Source organism: Acanthochromis polyacanthus, chromosome 1, assembly GCF_021347895.1.
Source record: "Acanthochromis polyacanthus isolate Apoly-LR-REF ecotype Palm Island chromosome 1, KAUST_Apoly_ChrSc, whole genome shotgun sequence".
NCBI lineage: Eukaryota > Metazoa > Chordata > Actinopteri > Pomacentridae > Acanthochromis > Acanthochromis polyacanthus.
In genome coordinates this window covers 20,057,274-20,074,669 of record NC_067113.1, presented here as the reverse complement: position 1 = coordinate 20,074,669, position 17,396 = coordinate 20,057,274, and the positions used below count along the sequence as shown (strand labels likewise).

The 17,396-nt window shown below is 50.2% G+C and overlaps 1 long non-coding RNA gene across 1 annotated transcript in view; it reads left to right on the top strand.

Moving 5' to 3' along the window:
• LOC127533909 (uncharacterized) overlaps positions 1–13,936 on the top strand; it is a 19,502-nt gene extending 5,566 nt beyond the window's left edge. Inside the window, exons 5-12 of the long non-coding RNA XR_007941794.1 lie at positions 48–172; positions 1,701–2,933; positions 3,185–3,494; positions 4,394–5,746; positions 7,861–8,712; positions 11,279–12,873; positions 13,143–13,243; positions 13,751–13,936. This is a non-coding gene — a long non-coding RNA (uncharacterized LOC127533909). The remainder of the gene's footprint in view (positions 1–47; positions 173–1,700; positions 2,934–3,184; positions 3,495–4,393; positions 5,747–7,860; positions 8,713–11,278; positions 12,874–13,142; positions 13,244–13,750) is intronic.
• Positions 13,937–17,396: the final 3,460 nt, after the last annotated feature.

The following is a 17,396-nucleotide window of genomic DNA, read 5'->3' as shown; positions in this document are numbered from 1 at the left end:
AGGCATAGGGAGAATAGGAGTGATTGAGATCGGCATCGGGAGTATAGGTCAGTGGGTGAGTGAGATAGGCAGCGGGTGTATAGCGAACTGGGTGAGTGAGATAGGCATAGGGAGTATAGCTCAGTTTGTAGAGTGGCTGGCTGGCACCCGAGAGGCAAGGGTTCGATTCCAGGTGTGAGTGAGATCGGCCATAGGAAGCATAGCTCAGTGAGTGAGTGAGATAGGCATAGGGAGTATAGCTCAGTGGGTTAGAGTGGCTGGCTTTGCACCCGGGAGGCCGGGGTTCGATTCCAGGTGTGAGTGAGATCGGCATAGGAAGTATAAGCTCAGTGAGTGAGTGAGATAAGCATCGAGAGTATAGCGAACCGGGTGAGTGAGATCGGCATAGGGAGAATAGGAGTGAGTGAGATAGGCATAGGGAGTATAGCCTCAAGTGGGTTAGAGTGGCTGGCTGGCACCCGAGAGGCCAGGGTTCGATTCCAGGTGTGAGTGAGATCGCATTAGAAAGTATAGCTCAGTGGAGTGAGTGAGTGAGATAGGCATAGGGAGTATTAGCTGAGTGAGTGAGATCGGCATAGGGAGTATAGCTCAGTTGGTGAGTGAGATAAGCATCGGGAGTATAGCTAACTGGGTGAGTGAGATCGGCCATAGGGAGAATAGGAGTGAGTGAGATAGGCATTTGGAGTATAGCTAACTGGGTGAGTGAAGATAGGCATAGGGAGTGTAGCTCAGTGGGTAGAGTGGCTGGCTGGCACCCGAGAGGGCCAGGGTTCGTTCCAGGTGTGAGTGAGATCGGCATAGGAAGTATAGCTCAGTGAGTGAGTGAGATCGGCATAGGGAGAATAGGAGTGAGTGAGATAGGCATTGGGAGTATAGCTAACTGGGTGAGTGAGATAGGCATAGGGAGTATAGCTCAGTGGGTCGAGTGGCTGTCTGGCACCCGGGAGGCCGGGGTTCGATTCCAGGTGTGAGTGAGATAGCATAGGGAGTACAGGAGTGAGTGAAATCGGCATCGGGAGTATAGCTCAGTTGGTGGAGTGAGATAAGCATCGAGAGTATAGCTAACTGGGTGAGTGAGATAGGCATAGGGAGTATAGCTCGTTCGGTCGGTGGGGTGGGTGAGTGAGATCGGCATAGGGAGTATAGCTCGGTGGTCGAGTGGCTGCCTGGCACCCGGAGGCCGGGGTTCGATTCCAGGTGTGAGTGAGATAGGCATAGGGAGAATAGGAGTGATTTGAGATCGGCATCGGGAGTATAGGTCAGTGGGTGAGTGAGATAGCAGCGGGTGTATAGCGAACTGGGTGAGTGAGATAGGCATAGGGAGAATAGGAGTGAGTGAGATAGGCATTGGGAGTATAGCTAACTGGATGAGTGAGATAGGCATAGGGAGTCCAGGAGTGAGTGAGATCGGCATCGGGAGTATAGCTCAGTTGGTGAGTGAGATAGGCATCGGGAGTATAGCTTCAGTGGGTAGAGTGGCTGGCTGGCACCCGAGAGGCTTGGGTTCGATTCCAGGTGTGAGTGAGATCGGCATAGGAAGTGTTGCTCAGTGAGTGAGTGAGATCGGCATAGGGAGAATAGGAGTGAGTGAGATAGGCATTGGGAGTATAGCTCACTGGGTGAGTGAGATAGGCATAGGGAGTATAGCTCAGTGGGTAGAGTGGCTGGCTGGCACCCGAGAGGCCAGGGTTCGATTCCAGGTGTGAGTGAGATCGGCATAGGAAGTATAGCTCAGTGAGTGAGTGAGTGAGATCGGCATAGGGAGTATAGCTCAGTGGGTGAGTGAGATAGGCATCGGGTGTATAGCGAACTGGGTGAGTGAGATAGGCATAGGGAGTATAGCTCAGTGGGTAGAGTGGCTGTCTGGCACCCGGGAGGCCGGGGTTCGATTCCAGGTGTGAGTGAGATAGGCATAGGGAGTACAGGAGTGAGTGAAATCGGCATCGGGAGTATAGCTCAGTTGGTGAGTGAGATAAGCATCGAGAGTATAGCTAACTGGGTGAGTGAGATAGGCATAGGGAGTATAGCTCGTTCGGTCGGTGGGTGGGTGAGTGAGATCGGCATAGGGAGTATAGGAGTGAGTGAGATAGGCATTGGGAGTATAGCTAACTGGATGAGTGAGATAGGCATAGGGAGTCCAGGAGTGAGTGAGATCGGCATCGGGAGTATAGCTCAGTTGGTGAGTGAGATAGGCATCGGGAGTATAGCTCAGTGGGTAGAGTGGCTGGCTGGCACCCGAGAGGCTTGGGTTCGATTCCAGGTGTGAGTGAGATCGGCATAGGAAGTATAGCTCAGTGAGTGAGTGAGATCGGCATAGGGAGAATAGGAGTGAGTGAGATAGGCATTGGGAGTATAGCTCACTGGGTGAGTGAGATAGGCATAGGGAGTATAGCTCAGTGGGTAGAGTGGCTGGCTGGCACCCGAGAGGCCAGGGTTCGATTCCAGGTGTGAGTGAGATCGGCATAGGAAGTATAGCTCAGTGAGTGAGTGAGTGAGATCGGCATAGGGAGTATAGCTCAGTGGGTGAGTGAGATAGGCATCGGGTGTATAGCGAACTGGGTGAGTGAGATAGGCATAGGGAGTATAGCTCAGTGGGTAGAGTGGCTGTCTGGCACCCGGGAGGCCGGGGTTCGATTCCAGGTGTGAGTGAGATAGGCATAGGGAGTACAGGAGTGAGTGAAATCGGCATCGGGAGTATAGCTCAGTTGGTGAGTGAGATAAGCATCGAGAGTATAGCTAACTGGGTGAGTGAGATAGGCATAGGGAGTATAGCTCGTTCGGTCGGTGGGTGGGTGAGTGAGATCGGCATAGGGAGTATAGCTCGGTGGGTCGAGTGGCTGCCTGGCACCCGGGAGGCCGGGGTTCGATTCCAGGTGTGAGTGAGATAGGCATAGGGAGAATAGGAGTGATTGAGATCGGCATCGGGAGTATAGGTCAGTGGGTGAGTGAGATAGGCAGCGGGTGTATAGCGAACTGGGTGAGTGAGATAGGCATAGGGAGTATAGCTCAGTGGGTAGAGTGGCTGGCTGGCACCCGGGAGGCTGGGGTTCGATTCCAGGTGTGAGTCAGATAGGCATAGGGAGAATAGGAGTGAGTGAGATAGGCATTGGGAGTATAGCTAACTGGATGAGTGAGATAGGCATAGGGAGTCCAGGAGTGAGTGAGATCGGCATCGGGAGTATAGCTCAGTTGGTGAGTGAGATAGGCATCGGGAGTATAGCTCAGTGGGTAGAGTGGCTGGCTGGCACCCGAGAGGCTTGGGTTCGATTCCAGGTGTGAGTGAGATCGGCATAGGAAGTATAGCTCAGTGAGTGAGTGAGATAGGCATCGAGAGTATAGCGAACCGGGTGAGTGAGATCGGCATAGGGAGAATAGGAGTGAGTGAGATAGGCATTGGGAGTATAGCTCACTGGGTGAGTGAGATAGGCATAGGGAGTATAGCTCAGTGGGTAGAGTGGCTGGCTGGCACCCGAGAGGCCAGGGTTCGATTCCAGGTGTGAGTGAGATCGGCATAGGAAGTATAGCTCAGTGAGTGAGTGAGTGAGATCGGCATAGGGAGTATAGCTCAGTGGGTGAGTGAGATAGGCATCGGGTGTATAGCGAACTGGGTGAGTGAGATAGGCATAGGGAGTATAGCTCAGTGGGTAGAGTGGCTGGCTGGCACCCGGGAGGCTGGGGTTCGATTCCAGGTGTGAGTGAGATAGGCATAGGGAGAATAGGAGTGATTGAGATCGGCATAGGGAGTATAGCTAACTGGGTGAGTGAGATAGGCATAGGGAGTCCAGGAGTGAGTGAGATCGGCATCGGGAGTATAGCTCAGTTGGTGAGTGAGATAGGCATCGGGAGTATAGCTCAGTGGGTAGAGTGGCTGGCTGGCACCCGAGAGGCTTGGGTTCGATTCCAGGTGTGAGTGAGATAGGCATAGGAAGTATAGCTCAGTGAGTGAGTGAGATAAACATCGAGAGTATAGTGAACTGGGTGAGTGAGATCGGCATAGGGAGAATAGGAGTGAGTGAGATAGGCATTGGGAGTATAGCTAACTGGGTGAGTGAGATAGGCATAGGGAGTATAGCTCAGTGGGTAGAGTGGCTGGCTGGCACCCGAGAGGCCAGGGTTCGATTCCAGGTGTGAGTGAGATCGGCATAGGGAGAATAGGAGTGATTGAGATAGGCATCGGGTGTATAGCGAACTGGGTGATTGAGATAGGCATAGGGAGTATAGCTCAGTGGGTAGAGTGGCTGGCTGGCACCCGAGAGGCTTGGGTTCGATTCCAGGTGTGAGTGAGATAGGCATAGGAAGTATAGCTCAGTGAGTGAGTGAGATAGGCATGGGGAGTATAGCTCAGTGGGTCGAGTGGCTGGCTGGCACCCGGGAGGCCGGGGTTCGATTCCAGGTGTGAGTGAGATAGGCATAGGAAGTATAGCTCAGTGAGTGAGTGAGTGAGATAGGCATAGGGAGTATAGCTGAGTGAGTGAGATCGGCATCGGGAGTATAACTTAGTGAGTGAGTGAGTGAGATAGGCATCGGGAGTATAACTCAGTGGGTAGAGTGGTTGGCTGGCTGGCACCCGGGAGGCCGGGGTTCGATTCCAGGTGTGAGTGAGATAGGCATAGGGAGTACAGCTCGGTGAGTGGGTGAGTGAGATAGGAGTGAGTGATATCGGCATATGGAGTCGAGCTCAGTGGGTGAGTGAGATAGGCATTGCGAGTATAGCTAACTGGATGAGTGAGATAGGCATCGGGAGTATAGCTCAGTGGGTAGAGTTGCTGGCTGGCACCCGGGAGCCCGGGGTTCGATTCCAGGTGTGAGTGAGATAGGCATAGGGAGTATTGCTCGGTGGGTGGGTGAGTGACATAGGCATAGGCAGAATAGGAGTGAGTGAGATCGGCATAGGGGGAAAAGCTCAGTGGGTGAGTGAGAAAGGCATAGGGAGTGTGAGTGAGATCGGCATAGGGGGAAAAGCTCAGTTGGTGAGTGAGATAGGCATAGGGAATGTGAGTGAGATAGGCATAGGGAGAATAGGAGTGAGTGAGATCGGCATTGGGAGTATCACTCAGTGAGTGAGTGAGATAGGCATAGGGAGTACAGGAGTGAATGAGTTTGGCAGAGGGAGAATAGGAATGAGTGAAATAGGCATAGGGACTGTGGGTCGGTGGGTGGGTGAGATAGGCATAGGCAGTACAGGAGTGAATGAGTTAGGCATAGGGAGAATAGGAGTGAGTGAGATAGGCATCGGGAGTACAGCTAACTGGGTGAGTGAGATAGGCATAGGGAGAATAGGAGTGAGTGAGATAGGCATAGGGAGTATAGCTCAGTGGGTCGAGTGGCTGGCTGGCACCCGGGAGGCCGGGGTTCGATTCCAGGTGTGAGTCGGATAGGGAGTCCAGGAGTGAGTGAGATAGGCATAGGGAGTGTGTGTGGGTGTGTGGGTGGGTGGGTGAGATAGGCATAGGGAGTGTGGGTGGGTGAGATAGGCATAGGGAGTATAGCTGACTGGGTGAGTGAAATCGGCATAGGGAGAATAGGAGTGAGTGAGATCGGCATCGGGAGTATAGCTCAGTTGGTGAGTGAGATAACCATCGAGAGTATAGCGAACTGGGTGAGTGAGATCGGCATAGGGAGAATAGGAGTGAGTGAGATAGGCATTGGGAGTATAGCTAACTGGGTGAGTGAGATAGGCATAGGGAGTATAGCTCAGTGGGTAGAGTGGCTGGCTGGCACCCGAGAGGCCAGGGTTCGATTCCAGGTGTGAGTGAGATCGGCATAGAAAGTATAGCTCAGTGGAGTGAGTGAGTGAGATAGGCATAGGGAGTATAGCTGAGTGAGTGAGATCGGCATCGGGAGTATAACTCAGTGAGTGAGTGAGATCGGCATAGGGAGTATAGCTCAGTTGGTGAGTGAGATAAGCATCGGGAGTATAGCTAACTGGGTGAGTGAGATCGGCATAGGGAGAATAGGAGTGAGTGAGATAGGCATTGGGAGTATAGCTAACTGGGTGAGTGAGATAGGCATAGGGAGTGTAGCTCAGTGGGTAGAGTGGCTGGCTGGCACCCGAGAGGCCAGGGTTCGATTCCAGGTGTGAGTGAGATCGGCATAGGAAGTATAGCTCAGTGAGTGAGTGAGATCGGCATAGGGAGAATAGGAGTGAGTGAGATAGGCATTGGGAGTATAGCTAACTGGGTGAGTGAGATAGGCATAGGGAGTATAGCTCAGTGGGTCGAGTGGCTGTCTGGCACCCGGGAGGCCGGGGTTCGATTCCAGGTGTGAGTGAGATAGGCATAGGGAGTACAGGAGTGAGTGAAATCGGCATCGGGAGTATAGCTCAGTTGGTGAGTGAGATAAGCATCGAGAGTATAGCTAACTGGGTGAGTGAGATAGGCATAGGGAGTATAGCTCGTTCGGTCGGTGGGTGGGTGAGTGAGATCGGCATAGGGAGTATAGCTCGGTGGGTCGAGTGGCTGCCTGGCACCCGGGAGGCCGGGGTTCGATTCCAGGTGTGAGTGAGATAGGCATAGGGAGAATAGGAGTGATTGAGATCGGCATCGGGAGTATAGGTCAGTGGGTGAGTGAGATAGGCAGCGGGTGTATAGCGAACTGGGTGAGTGAGATAGGCATAGGGAGAATAGGAGTGAGTGAGATAGGCATTGGGAGTATAGCTAACTGGATGAGTGAGATAGGCATAGGGAGTCCAGGAGTGAGTGAGATCGGCATCGGGAGTATAGCTCAGTTGGTGAGTGAGATAGGCATCGGGAGTATAGCTCAGTGGGTAGAGTGGCTGGCTGGCACCGAGAGGCTTGGGTTCGATTCCAGGTGTGAGTGAGATCGGCATAGGAAGTATAGCTCAGTGAGTGAGTGAGATAGGCATCGAGAGTATAGCGAACCGGGTGAGTGAGATCGGCATAGGGAGAATAGGAGTGAGTGAGATAGGCATTGGGAGTATAGCTCACTGGGTGAGTGAGATAGGCATAGGGAGTATAGCTCAGTGGGTAGAGTGGCTGGCTGGCACCCGAGAGGCCAGGGTTCGATTCCAGGTGTGAGTGAGATCGGCATAGGAAGTATAGCTCAGTGAGTGAGTGAGTGAGATCGGCATAGGGAGTATAGCTCAGTGGGTGAGTGAGATAGGCATCGGGTGTATAGCGAACTGGGTGAGTGAGATAGGCATAGGGAGTATAGCTCAGTGGGTAGAGTGGCTGTCTGGCACCCGGGAGGCCGGGGTTCGATTCCAGGTGTGAGTGAGATAGGCATAGGGAGTACAGGAGTGAGTGAAATCGGCATCGGGAGTATAGCTCAGTTGGTGAGTGAGATAAGCATCGAGAGTATAGCTAACTGGGTGAGTGAGATAGGCATAGGGAGTATAGCTCGTTCGGTCGGTGGGTGGGTGAGTGAGATCGGCATAGGGAGTATAGCTCGGTGGGTCGAGTGGCTGCCTGGCACCCGGGAGGCCGGGGTTCGATTCCAGGTGTGAGTGAGATAGGCATAGGGAGAATAGGAGTGATTGAGATCGGCATCGGGAGTATAGGTCAGTGGGTGAGTGAGATAGGCAGCGGGTGTATAGCGAACTGGGTGAGTGAGATAGGCATAGGGAGTATAGCTCAGTGGGTAGAGTGGCTGGCTGGCACCCGGGAGGCTGGGGTTCGATTCCAGGTGTGAGTCAGATAGGCATAGGGAGAATAGGAGTGAGTGAGATAGGCATTGGGAGTATAGCTAACTGGATGAGTGAGATAGGCATAGGGAGTCCAGGAGTGAGTGAGATCGGCATCGGGAGTATAGCCTCAGTTGGTGAGTGAGATAGGCATCGGGAGTATAGCTCAGTGGGTAGAGTGGCTGGCTGGCACCCGAGAGGCTTGGGTTCGATTCCAGGTGTGAGTGAGATCGGCATAGGAAGTATAGCTCAGTGAGTGAGTGAGATAGGCATCGAGAGTATAGCGAACCGGGTGAGTGAGATCGGCATAGGGAGAATAGGAGTGAGTGAGATAGGCATTGGGAGTATAGCTCACTGGGTGAGTGAGATAGGCATAGGGAGTATAGCTCAGTGGGTAGAGTGGCTGGCTGGCACCCGAGAGGCCAGGGTTCGATTCCAGGTGTGAGTGAGATCGGCATAGGAAGTATAGCTCAGTGAGTGAGTGAGTGAGATCGGCATAGGGAGTATAGCTCAGTGGGTGAGTGAGATAGGCATCGGGTGTATAGCGAACTGGGTGAGTGAGATAGGCATAGGGAGTATAGCTCAGTGGGTAGAGTGGCTGGCTGGCACCCGGGAGGCTGGGGTTCGATTCCAGGTGTGAGTGAGATAGGCATAGGGAGAATAGGAGTGATTGAGATCGGCATAGGGAGTATAGCTAACTGGGTGAGTGAGATAGGCATAGGGAGTCCAGGAGTGAGTGAGATCGGCATCGGGAGTATAGCTCAGTTGGTGAGTGAGATAGGCATCGGGAGTATAGCTCAGTGGGTAGAGTGGCTGGCTGGCACCCGAGAGGCTTGGGTTCGATTCCAGGTGTGAGTGAGATAGGCATAGGAAGTATAGCTCAGTGAGTGAGTGAGATAAACATCGAGAGTATAGTGAACTGGGTGAGTGAGATCGGCATAGGGAGAATAGGAGTGAGTGAGATAGGCATTGGGAGTATAGCTAACTGGGTGAGTGAGATAGGCATAGGGAGTATAGCTCAGTGGGTAGAGTGGCTGGCTGGCACCCGAGAGGCCAGGGTTCGATTCCAGGTGTGAGTGAGATCGGCATAGGGAGAATAGGAGTGATTGAGATAGGCATCGGGTGTATAGCGAACTGGGTGATTGAGATAGGCATAGGGAGTATAGCTCAGTGGGTAGAGTGGCTGGCTGGCACCCGAGAGGCTTGGGTTCGATTCCAGGTGTGAGTGAGATAGGCATAGGAAGTATAGCTCAGTGAGTGAGTGAGATAGGCATGGGGAGTATAGCTCAGTGGGTCGAGTGGCTGGCTGGCACCCGGGAGGCCGGGGTTCGATTCCAGGTGTGAGTGAGATAGGCATAGGAAGTATAGCTCAGTGAGTGAGTGAGTGAGATAGGCATAGGGAGTATAGCTGAGTGAGTGAGATCGGCATCGGGAGTATAACTTAGTGAGTGAGTGAGTGAGATAGGCATCGGGAGTATAACTCAGTGGGTAGAGTGGTTGGCTGGCTGGCACCCGGGAGGCCGGGGTTCGATTCCAGGTGTGAGTGAGATAGGCATAGGGAGTACAGCTCGGTGAGTGGGTGAGTGAGATAGGAGTGAGTGATATCGGCATATGGAGTCGAGCTCAGTGGGTGAGTGAGATAGGCATTGCGAGTATAGCTAACTGGATGAGTGAGATAGGCATCGGGAGTATAGCTCAGTGGGTAGAGTTGCTGGCTGGCACCTGGGAGCCCGGGGTTCGATTCCAGGTGTGAGTGAGATAGGCATAGGGAGTATTGCTCGGTGGGTGGGTGAGTGACATAGGCATAGGCAGAATAGGAGTGAGTGAGATCGGCATAGGGGGAAAAGCTCAGTGGGTGAGTGAGAAAGGCATAGGGAGTGTGAGTGAGATCGGCATAGGGGGAAAAGCTCAGTTGGTGAGTGAGATAGGCATAGGGAATGTGAGTGAGATAGGCATAGGGAGAATAGGAGTGAGTGAGATCGGCATTGGGAGTATCACTCAGTGAGTGAGTGAGATAGGCATAGGGAGTACAGGAGTGAATGAGTTTGGCAGAGGGAGAATAGGAATGAGTGAAATAGGCATAGGGACTGTGGGTCGGTGGGTGGGTGAGATAGGCATAGGCAGTACAGGAGTGAATGAGTTAGGCATAGGGAGAATAGGAGTGAGTGAGATAGGCATCGGGAGTACAGCTAACTGGGTGAGTGAGATAGGCATAGGGAGAATAGGAGTGAGTGAGATAGGCATAGGGAGTATAGCTCAGTGGGTCGAGTGGCTGGCTGGCACCCGGGAGGCCGGGGTTCGATTCCAGGTGTGAGTCGGATAGGGAGTCCAGGAGTGAGTGAGATAGGCATAGGGAGTGTGTGTGGGTGTGTGGGTGGGTGGGTGAGATAGGCATAGGGAGTGTGGGTGGGTGAGATAGGCATAGGGAGTATAGCTGACTGGGTGAGTGAAATCGGCATAGGGAGAATAGGAGTGAGTGAGATCGGCATCGGGAGTATAGCTCAGTTGGTGAGTGAGATAACCATCGAGAGTATAGCGAACTGGGTGAGTGAGATCGGCATAGGGAGAATAGGAGTGAGTGAGATAGGCATTGGGAGTATAGCTAACTGGGTGAGTGAGATAGGCATAGGGAGTATAGCTCAGTGGGTAGAGTGGCTGGCTGGCACCCGAGAGGCCAGGGTTCGATTCCAGGTGTGAGTGAGATCGGCATAGAAAGTATAGCTCAGTGGAGTGAGTGAGTGAGATAGGCATAGGGAGTATAGCTAACTGTATGAGTGAGATAGGCATCGGGAGTATAGCTCAGTGGGTAGAGTCGCTGGCTGGCACCCGGGAGCCCGGGGTTCGATTCCAGGTGTGAGTCGGATAGGGAGTCCAGGAGTGAGTGAGATAGGCATAGGGAGAATAGGAGTGAGTAAGATAGGCATTGGGAGTATTGCTAACTGGGTGAGTGAGATAGGCATAGGGAGTATAGCTCAGTGGGTAGAGTGGCTGGCTGGCACCCGAGAGGCAAGGGTTCGATTCCAGGTGTGAGTGAGATCGGCATAGGAAGTATAGCTCAGTGAGTGAGTGAGATAAGCATCGAGAGTATAGCGAACTGGGTGAGTGAGATCGGCATAGGGAGTATAGCTGAGTGAGTGAGATCGGCATCGGGAGTATAACTCAGTGAGTGAGTGAGATAGGCATAGACAGTACAGTTGTGAATGAGTTAGGCATTGAGAGAATAGGAATGAGTGAGATCGGCATAGGGAGTATAGCTCAGTTGGTGAGTGAGATAAGCATCGGGAGTATAGCTAACTGGGTGAGTGAGATCGGCATAGGGAGAATAGGAGTGAGTGAGATAGGCATCGGGAGTATAGCTAACTGGGTTAGTGAGATAGGCATAGGGAGTATAGCTCAGTGGGTCGAGTGGCTGGCTGGCACCCGGGAGGCCGGGGTTCGATTCCAGGTGTGAGTGAGATAGGCATAGGGAGAATAGGAATAGGAGTGATTGAGATCGGCATCGGGAGTATAGGTCAGTGGGTGAGTGAGATAGGCAGCGGGTGTATAGCGAACTGGGTGAGTGAGATAGGCATAGGGAGTATAGCTCAGTGGGTCGAGTGGCTGGCTGGCACCCGAGAGGCCAGGGTTCGATTCCAGGTGTGAGTGAGATCGGCATAGGAAGTATAGCTCAGTGAGTGAGTGAGTGAGATAGGCATAGGGAGAATAGGAGTGATTGAGATCGGCATAGGGAGTATAGCTCAGTGGGTGAGTGAGATAGGCATCGGGTGTATAGCGAACTGGGTGAGTGAGATAAGCGTAGGGAGTATAGCTCAGTGGGTAGAGTGGCTGGCTGGCACCCGAGAGGCTTGGGTTCGATTCCAGGTGTGAGTGAGATCGGCATAGGAAGTATAGCTCAGTGAGTGAGTGAGATAGGCATGGGGAGTATAGCTCAGTGGGTCGAGTGGCTGGCTGGCACCCGGGAGGCCGGGGTTCGATTCCAGGTGTGAGTGAGATAGGCATAGGGAGTACAGGAGTGAGTGAGATCGGCATCGGGAGTATAGCTCAGTTGGTGAGTGAGATAAGCATCGAGAGTATAGCTAACTGGGTGAGTGAGATAGGCATAGGGAGTATAGCTTGTTCGGTCGGTGGGTGGGTGAGTGAGATCGGCATAGGGAGTATAGCTCAGTGGGTCGAGTGGCTGCCTGGCACCCGGGAGGCCGGGGTTCGATTCCAGGTGTGAGTGAGATAGGCATAGGGAGAATAGGAGTGATTGAGATCGGCATCGGGAGTATAGGTCAGTGGGTGAGTGAGATAGGCAGCGGGTGTATAGCGAACTGGGTGAGTGAGATAGGCATAGGGAGTAGAGCTCAGTTTGTAGAGTGGCTGGCTGGCACCCGAGAGGCTCGGGTTCGATTCCAGGTGTGAGTGAGATCGGCATAGGAGTGAGTGAGATAGGCATAGGGAGTACAGGAGTGAGTGAGATCGGCATCGGGAGTATCGCTCAGTTGGTGAGTGAGATAGGCATCGGGAGTATAGCTCAGTGGGTAGAGTGGCTGGCTGGCACCCGAGAGGCTCGGGTTCGATTCCAGGTGTGAGTGAGATCGGCATAGGAAGTATAGCTCAGTGAGTGAGTGAGATAAGCATCGAGATTATAGCGAACTGGGTGAGTGAGATCGGCATAGGGAGAATAGGAGTGAGTGAGATAGGCATTGGGAGTATAGCGAACTGGGTGAGTGAGATAGGCATCGGGTGTATAGCTCAGTGGGTAGAGTGGCTGGCTTGCACCCGGGAGGCCGGGGTTCGATTCCAGGTGTGAGTGAGATAGGCATAGGGAGTACAGGAGGGAGTGAGATCGGCATCGGGAGTATAGCTCAGTTGGTGAGTGAGATAAGCATCGAAAGTATAGCGAACTGGGTGAGTGAGATCGGCATAGGGAGTATCGCTCAGTTGGTGAGTGAGATAGGCATCGGGAGTATAGCTCAGTGGGTAGAGTGGCTGGCTGGCACCCGAGAGGCTTGGGTTCGATTCCAGGTGTGAGTGAGATCGGCATAGGAAGTATAGCTCAGTGAGTGAGTGAGATAAGCATCGAGAGTATAGCGAACCGGGTGAGTGAGATCGGCATAGGGAGAATAGGAGTGAGTGAGATAGGCATTGGGAGTATAGCTAACTGGGTGAGTGAGATAGGCATAGGGAGTATAGCTCAGTGGGTAGAGTGGCTGGCTGGCACCCGAGAGGCCAGGGTTCGATTCCAGGTGTGAGTCGGATAGGGAGTCCTGGAGTGAGTGAGATAGGCATAGGGAGTGTGGGTAGGTGAGTGAGTGAGATAGGGAGAATAGGAGTGATTGAGATCGGCATCGGGAGTATAGCTCAGTTGGTGAGTGAGATAAGCATCGAGAGTATAGCGAACTGGGTGAGTGAGATCGGCATAGGGAGAATAGGAGTGAGTGAGATAGGCATAGGGACTATAGCTCAGTGGCTAGAGTGGCTGGCTGGCACCCGAGAGGCCAGGGTTCGATTCCAGGTGTGAGTGAGATCGGCATAGGAAGTATAGCTCAGTGAGTGAGTGAGATAGGCATAGGGAGTATAGCTCAGTTGGTAGAGTGGCTGGCTGGCACCCGGGAGGTCGGGGTTCGATTCCAGGTGTGAGTGAGATAGGCATAGGGAGTACAGCTCGGTGGGTGGGTGAGTGAGATAGGAGTGAGTGATATCGGCATATGGAGTCGAGCTCAGTGGGTGAGTGAGATAGGCAATGGGAGTATAGCTCAGTGGGTAGAGTCACTGGCTGGCACCCGGGTTCGATTCCAGGTGTGAGTGAGATAGGCATAGGGAGTACAGGAGTGAGTGATATCGGTATCGGGAGTATAGCTCAGTTGGTGAGTGAGATAAGCATCGAGAGTATAGCGAACTGGGTGAGTGAGATCGGCATAGGGAGAATAGGAGTGATTGAGATCGGCATAGGGAGTATAGCTCAGTGGGTGAGTGAGATAGGCATCGGGAGTACAGCTCGGTGGGTGGGTGAGTGAGATAGGAGTGAGTGATATCGGCATATGGAGTCGAGCTCAGTGGGTGAGTGAGATAGGCATAGGGAGTATAGCTCAGTGGGTAGAGTGGCTGGCTGGCACCCGGGAGGCCGGGGTTCGATTCCAGGTGTGAGTGAGATAGGCATAGGGAGTACAGCTCGGTGGGTGGGTGAGTGAGATAGGAGTGAGTGATATCGGCATATGGAGTCGAGCTCAGTGGGTGAGTGAGATAGGCATAGGGAGTATAGCTCAGTGGGTAGAGTCGCTGGCTGGCACCCGGGAGCCCGGGGTTCGATTCCAGGTGTGAGTCGGATAGGGAGTCCTGGAGTGAGTGAGATAGGCATAGGGAGTGTGGGTGGGTGGGTAGGTGAGTGAGTGAGATAGGCATAGGGAAAATAGGAGTGATTGAGATCGGCATAGGGAGTATAGCTCAGTGGGTGAGTGAGATAGGCATCGGGTGTATAGCTCAGTTGGTAGAGTGGCTGGCTTGCACCCGGGAGGCCGGGGTTCGATTCCAGGTGTGAGTGAGATAGGCATAGGGAGTACAGGAGTGAGTGAGATTGGCATCGGGAGTATAGCTCAGTTGGTGAGTGAGATAAGCATCGAAAGTATAGCGAACTGGGTGAGTGAGATCGGCATAGGGAGAATAGGAGTGAGTGAGATCGGCATTGGGAGTATAGCTAACTGGGTCAGTGAGATAGGCATAGGGAGTAGAGCTCAGTGGGTAGAGTGGCTGGCTGGCACCCGGGAGGCCGGGGTTCGATTCCGAGTGTGAGTCAGATAAGCATAGGGAGTACAGGAGTGAGTGAGATAGGCATAGGGAGAATAGGAGTGAGTGAGATCGGCATAGGGAGTACAGCTCAGTGGGTGAGTGAGATAGGCATCGGGAGTATAGCTCAGTGAGTGAGTGAGATAGGCATAGGGAGTAGAGCTCAGTGGGTAGAGTGGCTGACTGGCACACGGGAGGCCTCGGTTCGATTCCAGGTGTGAGTGAGATAGGCATAGGGAGAATAGGAGTGAGTGAGATCGGAATAGGGAGTATAGCTCAGTGGGTGAGTGAGATAGGCATCGGGAGTATAGCGAACTGGGTGAGTGAGATAGGCATAGGGAGTATAGCTCAGTGGGTAGAGTGGCTGGCTGGTAGCCGGGAGGCCGGGGTTCGTTTGCAGGTGTGAGTGAGATAGGCAACGGGACTGTATGTCATGTCAGGTCTTTGCTCTTCCTTTTTCTGCCTCACGTAAGTTAACCGTTAATTATCAATGAAATAAGTATCCAATCGACTGAGCCCGTAACACACGTGCTGCTCAATATCCAGAACACCATTTGGAGTCAGAGTTGTGCGATGGGTCGTTTGAAAAAATGGCAGAAAAAGGAAGAGCAAAGACCTGACGTGACGTTATGTTACATTATGTTATGATACATATAGGGACTCAAATATAGGGATTTGTAGTTCATAGATTCTTTGTCACACTTAGAAACACTGAATGAACATTTGGACACAATTAATATGTTTTGTGAATTTTTCATGTATTTTATACTGTAATTATGAGCATTACAGCTCTATAAGTCCCAGGTCATGTGATCTTGTGGCTAAATAGATTTAGACCTGGTTTATTACACAGACTTTATTATTGCTTTTGGAGACTATTAATATTTTTTTGTGAGTTTTTAATTAATTTCAATATGTAAATATTAGTATTTTAGCTCAATAGCTCCCAAGTCATGTGACCTACAGACACCAAATCTATGCAGGATTTGAGCATCTCATAGAGTGATCAAGAGACAGCACTTTTTATTCCATCTGGATAATTTGCATATTTTATATTGATATTTAACTGTAAATATTAGCATGTTGGCTCAATAGCTCCCAGGTCATGCGAACTAGAGACTCCAAATCAATAAGGATTGAGAGGGCTATAAGATCAAGATCTATAAGGGCTATATGATCAAGACACACCAGGTTTTATTACATTTTAATGCTTTATGAATTTATTATTAATTTTTTACAGTAAATATTGGCATTTTAGCTCAATAGCTACCAAGTCATGTGACCCAAAGACTCCAAATCTATTTGGGATTATAGTATGAAACAGACTGATCACGACACAGCACTTTTTATACCATTTGGATACTTAATGAATTTATTATTAATTTTTTACAGTAAGTATTAGCATTTTAGCTCAATAGCTCGCAGGTCATGTGACGTATTAACCCCAAACCGGTGCAGAATGATAGTGCTACTAAAGATGGTCAACATACACCAAATTATATTTGATTTCTGGTCTTTATTGATTTTTAACATTTTTTTTTTACAATAAATATTAGCTTTTTAGCTCAATAGCTCTCAGGTCATGTGACGTATTGACCCCAAACTAATGCAGAATGATAGTGCTACTAAAGATGGTCAACATACGGCAATTTATATTTGATTTCTGGTCTTTATTGATTTTTAACAGTTTTTTTACAGTAAATATTAGCTTTTTTGCTCAATAGCTCTCAGGTCATGTGACATATTGACCCCAAACCAGTGCAGAATGATCGTGCTACTAAAGATGGTCAACATACGCCAATTTATATTTGATTTTAGGACATTATTGATTTTTAACAGTTTTTTGACAGTAAATATTAGCTTTATTGCTCAATAGCTCTCAGGTCATGTTACCTATTGACCCCAAACCAGTCCAGAATGATAGTGCTACTAAGGATGGTCAACATACGCCAATTTATATTTGATTTTAGAACATAATTGATTTTTAACAGTTTTTTGACAGTAAATATTAGCATTTTAGCTCAATAGCTCTCAGGTCATGTGACGTATTGACCCCAAACCAGTGCAGAATGATAGTGCTACTAAGTATGGTCAACATACGGCAATTTATATTTGATTTCTGGTCTTTATTGATTTTTAACAGTTTTTTTTACAGTAAATATTAGCATTTTAGCTCAATAGCTCTCAGGTCGTGTGACGTATTGACCCCAAACCAGTGCAGAATGATAGTGCTACTAAAGATGGTCAACATACGGCAATTTATATTTGATTTCTGGTCTTTATTGATTTTTAACAGTTTTTTTACAGTAAATATTAGCTTTTTTGCTCAATAGCTCTCAGGTCATGTGACATATTGACCCCAAACCAGTCCAGAATGATAGTGCTACTAAGGATGGTCAACATACGCCAATTTATATTTGATTTCTGGTCTTTATTGATTTTTAACAGTTTTTTTTGTACAGTAAATATTAGCATTTTAGCTCAATAGCTCTCAGGTCATGTGACTAATTGACCCCAAACTAATGCAGAATGATAGTGCTACTAAAGATGGTAAACATACGCCAATTTATATTTCATTTTAGGACATTATTGATTTTTAACAGTTTTTTGACAGTAAATATTAGCTTTATTTCTCAATAGCTCTCAGGTCATGTTACCTATTGACCCCAAACTAATGCAGAATGATAGTGCTACTAAAGATGGTAAACATACGCCAATTTATATTTGATTTCTGGTCTTTATTGATTTTTAACAGTTTTTTTACAGTAAATATTAGCCTTTTTGCTCAATAGCTCTCAGGTCATGTGACGTATTGACCCCAAACTAATGCAGAATCACAATGCTACCTTACCTGGTCAGCATACGCCAAAGAAGAAGAAATAGTTTGGCTTAAAAGATTTTAAAGCAAAAAATTAAACATTTTTTAATGTAAATATCAGCATGTCTTCTCATTTCGGTCCAGATCAGAGGTTTATTTTATTATCAC